The sequence below is a fragment of the Onychomys torridus genome, chromosome 5, assembly GCF_903995425.1.
Source record: "Onychomys torridus chromosome 5, mOncTor1.1, whole genome shotgun sequence".
In the NCBI taxonomy this organism is placed as follows: domain Eukaryota; kingdom Metazoa; phylum Chordata; class Mammalia; order Rodentia; family Cricetidae; genus Onychomys; species Onychomys torridus.
The window spans coordinates 38,880,146-38,889,054 of NC_050447.1; positions in this window are offsets into that span (position 1 = coordinate 38,880,146).

Below are 8,909 nucleotides of genomic sequence, written 5' to 3' on the forward strand. Positions count from 1 at the left end.
TACTGCTTCGTTAGGTGTGTTCTGATTGTGAGTCAACACCCAAGAGAGTACTTGCTGCATCTTTTCATTTCATACTAAAATAGTCCCTCCCTCTCTTTTGGTTTGTAAACTGGAACTCAGCTTCCTCCTTCACTTCTCAAATGCCAGGCTTACACGGGATCCGACGCCTTTTACTGGCCTTTGCGGTCACAGACACACACTTACATACACATAATTAAAAATAAAATGAGCTGGGCGGTGGTGGCACAGGCCTTTAATCCCAGAACTTGAGAGGCAGAGGCAGGCAGAACTCCATGAGTTCGAGGCCTGCCTGGTCTACAGAGAGAGCTCCAAAACAGCCAGGACTACACACAGAAACCCGGTCACGAAAAACCTGTTTACATCCTACATGTGTGGGTATATATTGAATTTTTGTTTTCGGAGACAAGGAATTCCTGTAGCCCAAACTGGCATTGAACTCCCTTTATTCCTGCCTCTGCTTCCCAAATGCTGGGATAAGAGAACTAGTTCACACTGTTGTGCTGTTGGGATACATTTTAAAATCATGACAGTTGTGTAAAGCTGTTTGAATGACTTGAAGAAACACTTTTTTAAAAAAACAGGGGTTGTGGTGGGAATTTAGCTCTTAGCTCAGTGATAAAGCGTTTGCTAGCAAGCGCAAGACCCTGGGTTCGGTCCTCAGCTCTGGAAAAAAAAAAAGATGCCCTGAAAATACTGTAAAATAAGAAATGGTAGTGAACACACCTGCAACTCCAGTACTTGGGAAGTATGAGGAAGAAGATGGAGAGTTCAAGGCCAGCCTCTGCTATATGAGACAGACCTAGTCTCAAAACAGATTTGTCCTCTGTTTTGCAGTTTCGTTTGACCAAGCACAGCTGCTCTAGTACCAAGATCATGGTTCTTCAGTATATCCAGTGGGACACATTTTTAGAGCAGACATGGTGTGTGAGCACACCTAGGAGTTCAAGTTTTGGCTTCACTTGAGTCTGCAAGACATTTAGTAGGTTTTGTTTTAGTTTTTTGGTTTCTTGTTTTGTTTTGTTTGAGATAGGGTTTCTCTGTGTAGCCCTGGCTGTCCTGGAATCTGGAACTCATTCTAGCCCAGGCTGGCCTCAAACTCAGAGATTCCCCTGCCTCTGCCTCCCAAGTGCTGGAATGAAAGGCATGGGCCACCACTGACCAGCTGGTTTAGTTTTTTTGTTTGTTTGTTTTTTAAGATTTATTTATTTATTATATATACAGTATTCTGTCTGCATGTGTCCCTGCAGGCAAGAAGAGGGCACCAGATCTCATTATAGATGGTTGTGAGCCACCATGTGGTTGCTGGGAATTGAACTCAGGACCTCTAGAAGAGCAGTCAGTGCTCTTAACCACTGAGCCATCTCTCCAGCCCCCTGGTTTAGTTTTTTTTAAAACAGGGTTTCTTTGTGTAAGTAGCCCTGGCTGTCCTGGAACTTGCCCTGTAGATCAGGTTGGCCTCAAACTCAGAGAGCTACCTGTCTCTTCCTCCTGAGTGCTGGGACTAAAGGTGAGCGCCACTACCACCCAGCTTTTTTTTTTTTTTTTTTTTTTTTTTTTAAAGATAGTGTCCCACTTTGCAACCTTGACTGTCCTAGAACTCTCAGTGTAGACCAGGGTGGCCTTGGACTCTGCTTTTGCCTCCCAAGTGCTGGGATTACAGGCATGCACCACCTCTCCTGCATTTAATGATTTTTTTAAAGATTTATTTACTTATTATGTATACAGTATTCTGTCTGCATGTGTCCCTGCAGGCCAGAATAGGGCACCAGATCTCGTTACAAGTGGTTGTGAGCCACCATGTGGTTGCTGGGAATTGAACTCAGGATTTCTGGAAGAGCAGTCAGTGCTCTTAACCACTGAGCCATCTCTCCAGCCCTGATTTTTTTTTTTTTTTTTAATTAAACCACCTGCATCTACTATGAGGTTGGTTTCTCGCAGCTTAGACTGAAGCCCCAGCTGGAACAATGAAACTAGTCAGCTATTGTTAGAAACAGCTCTGGGCTCTATACCTTACCTTCTGTCAGAACATTCACTCCCTGCCCACAGCTAGCCTGTATACTCTAAAAGGAGCACACCAGCTAGAATCCACCCAGAATGACTCCTTTTTCCACACCTGTGGCCAAAGAGAAGACACTCTCTGATCATTCCTATCAAATAATCTGCCCTGAGCTGAGTTCTGACTCAAGTGAACATGTTGTAGAATATTATTACTTTTTGTCTCTTTTTTTTTTTCAGAGCTGAGGACCAAACCCAGGGCCTTGTGCTTGCTAGGCAAGCGCTCTACCCAACCCCAAATATTAAATCCCCAACCCCAAATATTATTTTAAGGTGTGTTGCTTTTGTTTATGTTGCATTTGTGTAACTCTGTGAAGCTGTGTTACTGTGCCTGTCTAAAACACCTGATGGTCAAATAAAGAACTGAACAGCCAATAGCAAGGCAGGAGAAAGGATAGGCAGGGCTGACAGGAGCCAGAGATGGAGGAAGGAGAAAGAAGTGGCCAGAGAAGGAGGTCTCTAGGGGCCAGCCACCCAGCTACACAGCAAGCCACAGAGTAAGAATAAGATTTACAGAAGTAAGAGAATGGGAAAAGCACAGAGGCAAAAGGTAGACAGGATAATTTAAAGAAAGCTGGCAAGAAATAAGCCAAGGTAAAGCCAGGCATTTATAAGTAAGAATAAGCCTCTGTGTGATTTATTTTGGAGCTAGGTGGCAGGCCCCCAAAAGGGCAAAAACCACACTAGCCAGAAGGCCTAGAAGCCTCAGTAAGATAACATTTTTTAAAAACCTCATTCTAAACCAGGAATGGTGATGTGTGTCTTTAATCCCAGTACTTGGGAGGCACTGGCAGGAGGATCTGTGAATTCAAGGCCAGCCAGGTCTACAGAGCAAGTCCCAGACAGATAAATCCTGTCTTAGAAAACTCATTGTACATAATTTATTTGAATCATTTCTCAGCATCCTTACGTCATCTCCATTTAGTTCTCAGCATCCTTACGTCATCTCCATTTCCCAGTTGAGGAGACTAAAGTTAGAGAAGTTAATTCTGACATCACACAGCCTAACCAACTGGCAAACGTGCCCACTGATTTCAGGACAAGTCAGTTCTACAGCACAAACCCAAAACCTGGGAGTGGACACGGCTAGTTTTCTTCTTACTAACCAGTTCAACAAGTATGCATCTTAGAAGCCTGCTGGCATCTGACTGGCCAACGCCAAACAAACCAACCAATCACCGAAGGACAACACCCCTTTTCTGGGCACTTTTTACTGGCTCTTGGGCCTAGAACTGCCTCTGAGTCACCTGCTGGGATGGAACTGTCAAGTTCCCTGACCTGTGAGGAATTTTGTTTTCATCACTGACTCCCAGACTTACCATTGGCTTCCCTGCAGCTTGCCCACGATAGATAAATGGCGCTTCAGTTAGGGAGGGAGCATACCTGTAAGTGCATTTTCTGCTCCTTTACACTCCAGATGCCTCCACATATAAAGCAGCAGGAGTGACAAAATGCCATAAAGATTCAGAAAGTAAAGGAGAGATAATATTAGGTGCTAGAATAACTATTTGACTCATAAAAGTGAAAAAACTTCTTGAATTTTTATTCTATAAAAGAAGCCAGGCACAGTGGCACATGCCTTTAATCCAAGCACTTGAGAGCCAGAAGAAGGCAGATCTCACTTTATAGACTAGGCTGGTCTAGCACCCAGAGATCCTCCTGCATCTGCTTTCTAAATGCTGGGATTAAAGGCATGTGCCACCATGCCCAGCGAGCTTTTTTAACTTTTTTGTTTTGTTTTGTTTTTTTGAAACAGTGTTTCTCTGTGTAGCTTTGGTGCCTGTCCTGTATCTTGCTCTGTAGACCAGACTAGCCTCAAACTCTCAGAGATCCGCCTGGCTCTGCCTCCCAAGTGCTGGGATTAAAGGCGTGCACCACCACTGCCCAGCTTTTTTAAACATTTAAAAAAATTGTTTTTATTTTATGTGTATTGATGTTTTTGCCTGCACTTATATTTGTGTGTTAGATCCCCTGGAACTGGAGTTACAGTTGTGAGCTGCCACGTGGGTGCCAGGAGAACCTGGATTCTCTAGAACAGCCAGTGCTCTTAACCATTGAGCCATCTCTCCAGCCCTGAGCTTTTTCTAAGAGAACAGGACTTGGAAGAGCAGGACTGACAGGTTGTCCTACTTATACTGTGCTTCCTGACTGCTGCACTGGAAGGCTCTATTTCCAACTCCCTTCCTTCCCCCACGTTCACACCGGCTAGAACCCGGAGGTGAAAATCCCTACTCACCCTTTAACTTGGCAGTTCCCTTCCTCTTGTGTTTTTGCTTCAGGTTGAGTGGGGAGACGTGAAAAAATGAGAAATTAGGAAGGAAAATACTTGTGTGATACAGCTCAGTTTGTGACAAGATAGAATGGATCACCGCATGGGCGGGTGAAGTGAAGACGCATTTGAATGGAGCAGGTGCCTGGTGTGGAGAGCCCCTAGGCAGCTTCATTTTGTACTGAACCAAAAATGAAAAGCAGGTTTTGTTTTCTTCTTTTTATATCCAGTCTTACTCTGACCTCACAGTCCTCCTGCCTCAACCCTCTGACTGTTGAGATTACAGGCTTGAGCCACCAAGTACAGGCTGTGTAACTCTGGTTGGCCTCAAACTCTTAGAAATCCACCTATGTCTGCCTTCTGAAAACTAGGTTTAAACCCATGCAACCCCACATCTGACAAGCCACTGTTTTGAGAAGTCTTGTGACACAGCAATGGACAACTGATTCAAAGGACTTGGTATTTTATTGGGTCAGGAGCAGGAAGCAAGAGTCATGTTGAATTCCAGGTTTCTAACTTGAACAATAGGCAACTGTGATGCCATTTTGTGAGGTCAAGTTGGAGGAGGAACTCAGAGCACGGTTCAGGGTTTGGGTTGGTTGTGTTTGCTAGGCTCTGTGTTGTTCATAGTAACAGAACTAGAAGACATTCCAGGATAAGCAGTTGTTTCTCCTACCCTAGAATTCAACAGTCAGGAAGATTTTATTTGGGGTGGGGGGTGCAGTGTTCCAGCAGATAGAGCCATAGGATTGAACAAAGTTGCCTGTGGCAAAGAGGAGGAAATGGCCAAGAACTGAGGCATGAGAGGGTGAATAAAATCATCAAAGAGCCTGAGACATGGTCAGAAAAAGACCCAAAAGTGAGTGTGTCCCAATGGTAAACACTAGAGTGGTTCTAGTTCCTGGAGAAAGTACTGTTGACTACTGCTGAGAAATCAAAGATGAATAGAAAGTGTGGTCCAGATTAAGATTGCACAGGCTATCAAGTGTTCTTGACAAAGGACACTTTTTCAAGAGAGCTGTGGGGACATTAGGGGTTGGACTGGAGGTCAATGCATTAAATAAACTCTTGTAAACTTTTGGCCATACAGCACAAGTGCTGGAACTGGATGTAGTGCTGTACACTTGTAAGCCCTTCAAAGTCGGAGGAATGCTGTGAGTTTAAGGCCAGCCTGATCTTGTCTCAATAAAATAGGATCTGAAAAGATGGCTCAGTTGTTAGGAGCGCTTACTGCTCTTGCAGAGGACCTGAGTTTGGTTCCCAACTCCATATGGTGGCTCATGATTGCCTGCAAGGAGTGTTCTCAGGATTGGATGCTCTCTGCTGGCCTCTGCAGGAACTGCACAAACATACAGGCAGACAAAACACCCATACACATTAAAAAATATATATTTATTTAAAATGATGAGTAAATCTTAAAAATTGAAGTTTGTGTGTAGGGATGCACCATTGCCCCATTAATGAAGAAGGATGACTCCTTGAGTCAGGTTTTCCACTGTTAGAAGCGGGTTCTGGGATGAAGTGCCTTTACTCACTAAGCCATCTCACCAGTCATATCTGGATAATTCTCTATTTAGCAGCTACTGCTGTCAGCAAAATGAACAGCGTACACGTACACACACACACAAATCCAGGCCCATTTGGCCACATAACCTGAGTTGTCTTTTTTGAGACAGGGTTTCTCTGTATAACCCTGGCTGCCTGGAACTCACAGAGATCCGAATGCCTCTGCCTCCCAAGTGCCAGGATTAAAGTCGTGCGCCACCACCGCCTAGCCTGAGTTGTCCTTTTAAATGTAAATGGGTAGATCTGTCCTCAGGGATAATTATAACCTAAACTCAGTAGACTGTTCTTAAACTGAAAACACAGGTAAGATCCGAAAGATCTGTTGTAAGAGAATAGGAAAAGCTGAAAACAAGAGCCGTCTTCGAGGGAAAGCTGTCTTACCTCTCAAAAACTAGCCACAGTCCCAGGCTAAGAGGGCATGGAAAAATCTCTCTCATCCACATCCCTCTCCTGTCCATGGACTACAGCTAAGGCAGAGGGGTGAGTGCTCCACAGGATAGCAGACATGTCGGGCATCACTGTCAAGCTTCACCTAACATTTTATTGTTGGTGAGACAGGATCTCTGTAGCCCCAACAGTCCTCAAACTCAACCATCAGCCCCTCAAAGTGTTAAGATTGGAGGTATGCCACCACACCCAGCTTGTCCTCAAACATCTTTCCCCCACCTTCTATTTCAATTACCCATTCATAACTGAAACTACTACAGAGAAGCCTGGCCCCCTGGATTCTAAAGCCAGGGCAGTCTGGAGGCCAAGAAAAACAAGTGCTACCCTTATGTGCCTGCATCTTCACACTAGGTTTTCAAAGGGAAGCCCTATCTCAACTAATGGATTAAAAAAGCATGAGTCAAGTGCCTCAGTATTAGTTGGGTTAATCTCATGCCCCAAGGTCCTTTATGGAAGACACCACACCACAACAGCTGGGCAACAGAATACAGAATATTTATTCTCAGGCAGAGAAACGAAGTCCTGTAAAATTGCAAGGAGTTCCCAGGACTCTGGTGTCTCTAATGAGGACCAAGAGAAATTGAAGAGGATCCCTTAAATCTCCATTACCTTGGGTGGTATGGGCGAAGGAGGCAGTCACTACAGTTCCTCTCTCCAACAACAGAAAGCCAATTTCATTACATTTGTGATTTAAGAATTTCTGAGTGTTCTGCTAGGGCTTCAGTGTTGACAGTCTCAGCCTCCAGACCTGCTGGCTGCATCTGTTCTTCAGACTACCCAATAGCCCTGGATATTGTCACAGCAGGACAGTGGGCTAGGACACAGTCAAAATTGAATGATCTGGTAATTCCTGCCTGGAATCCCAGCACTCAGGATGTGAGGCAGAATTGCTTTCATTTCCAGGCCAGCCTGTGTTAAATAGTGAGACCCTCTCTCAAACACAACAACAAAACATCTTATCCTGTGAATCTTGACTTTCCTCTCAGCCAGGTTGAGCACTTTGTCTCTTTTAGCCTTGTCAACTTGAGTCAAAATGTACAAATATAGCTAATGTTGGCCTATTTCTATGTAACCAAGCTGGCTTTGAACTTAGCAATCCTCCTGCCTCAGCCTCCTAAGTGCTGGGATTACAGACATAAAACAACTTTACCTAGTATTTTTTGTTCTAGTCTTTTGTTTCCTGAGACAAGGTCTCATGAAGACCAGGCTGGCCTCAAATTCTCTTTGTAGCTGAAGATGACCTTGCACTGTTGATCTTCATATCACTTCCTAAACGCTGGAATTACAGGCATGTCCCATCATTCTAAGCTTTAGTCTTAATATTCCTAGGCTGGGATTCCTCCTGTCACAAGACTGCTTTCTCATATACAAACCCCACTCCTTTATGAAACTTTCTCTAGCCTTGGGAAAGCTTTATATACCAGTCTTAGACACTGACTCAATAAGAGGAAAGATCGATCTCCAGGCTACATGCCCCCACCGTCTTACAGCTTAGGCTGCCCTTCAACTCCTGAAACTTCCTGCTTTCATATCACAAATGCCCATGTTACAGGTACGAACCACCAAGCTCAGCCTGTTTTTGTTTGAGATATAGATCAGGCTGACTTGAAACTAAAATCCCTCTTGCCTTGGGTTTGCTAATGCTCACCAGAGGTCTACAATACACAGGCCCTCTCACTGCCACTTCCTTTTACCAGATTAAGTTGGTGAGAGTGGATGGTGCAGCCCTGCAGTGGATTTCTTCCTCTTGGCTATTATCAGTTCCAGATCATTGGTCTTAAATGATGTTAGACACACTTCCTTTTGCTCCTAGAAAGACTTCAACTATGAACAGTTTTTAGAGTTGTTTCTGATTACTGTCCTCAGAGACTTGCCATGCCTGCCTCCTTGTAAGGACACGAGGAGAAGGTGGATCTTCAACACCGACCTCCATGCTGAGTCTGAAGTTTGCAATATAATCTTCCCATCCCAGTATATACACGTGTGCTGGGATGCAGGCTGACTGGCAAGGCATGGTTTCTGTAACTTTAAGTGCGAATGTTATACTCCCATGTCTTAATAAGCATAAATCGAACATATATTGTTAATCAATCAAGTAAGGCCTCTTGACCTGAAAGCTTACAACTGAGGGAAAGCTAGGATTGAAAACTGGGACTGACAGGTGTGGACCATCACTATTGGTCTCTAAGCCCTACTGCCCAATTTATATCTTTTCTTTTCCTAAGATTAGGAAGATGGATCTACAGACTGAATTTTCTGACAGTGACCATTTTCTGAGTAGCTAGCCTGAATCCTGTTTTACTGCAGTGGGGTAGGAAGTGTGTGTGTGTGTTTGTACCCCTCTGGCAAGTGAGCAGAATCCTGCCTCTATGGAGTTTGCCCAGTTACTCATGTTAGAACAATACTAATTGAAATAAGACTAACTATAATTAGCCTAAGGCATAACGTGACTTCACTTAATACCAACAACCACAAGATGCTACTTCCTTCTTAAAATCATTAATGACTTAGTAATATGAACACTTCATAATTAACATCAGAAAAGACTATT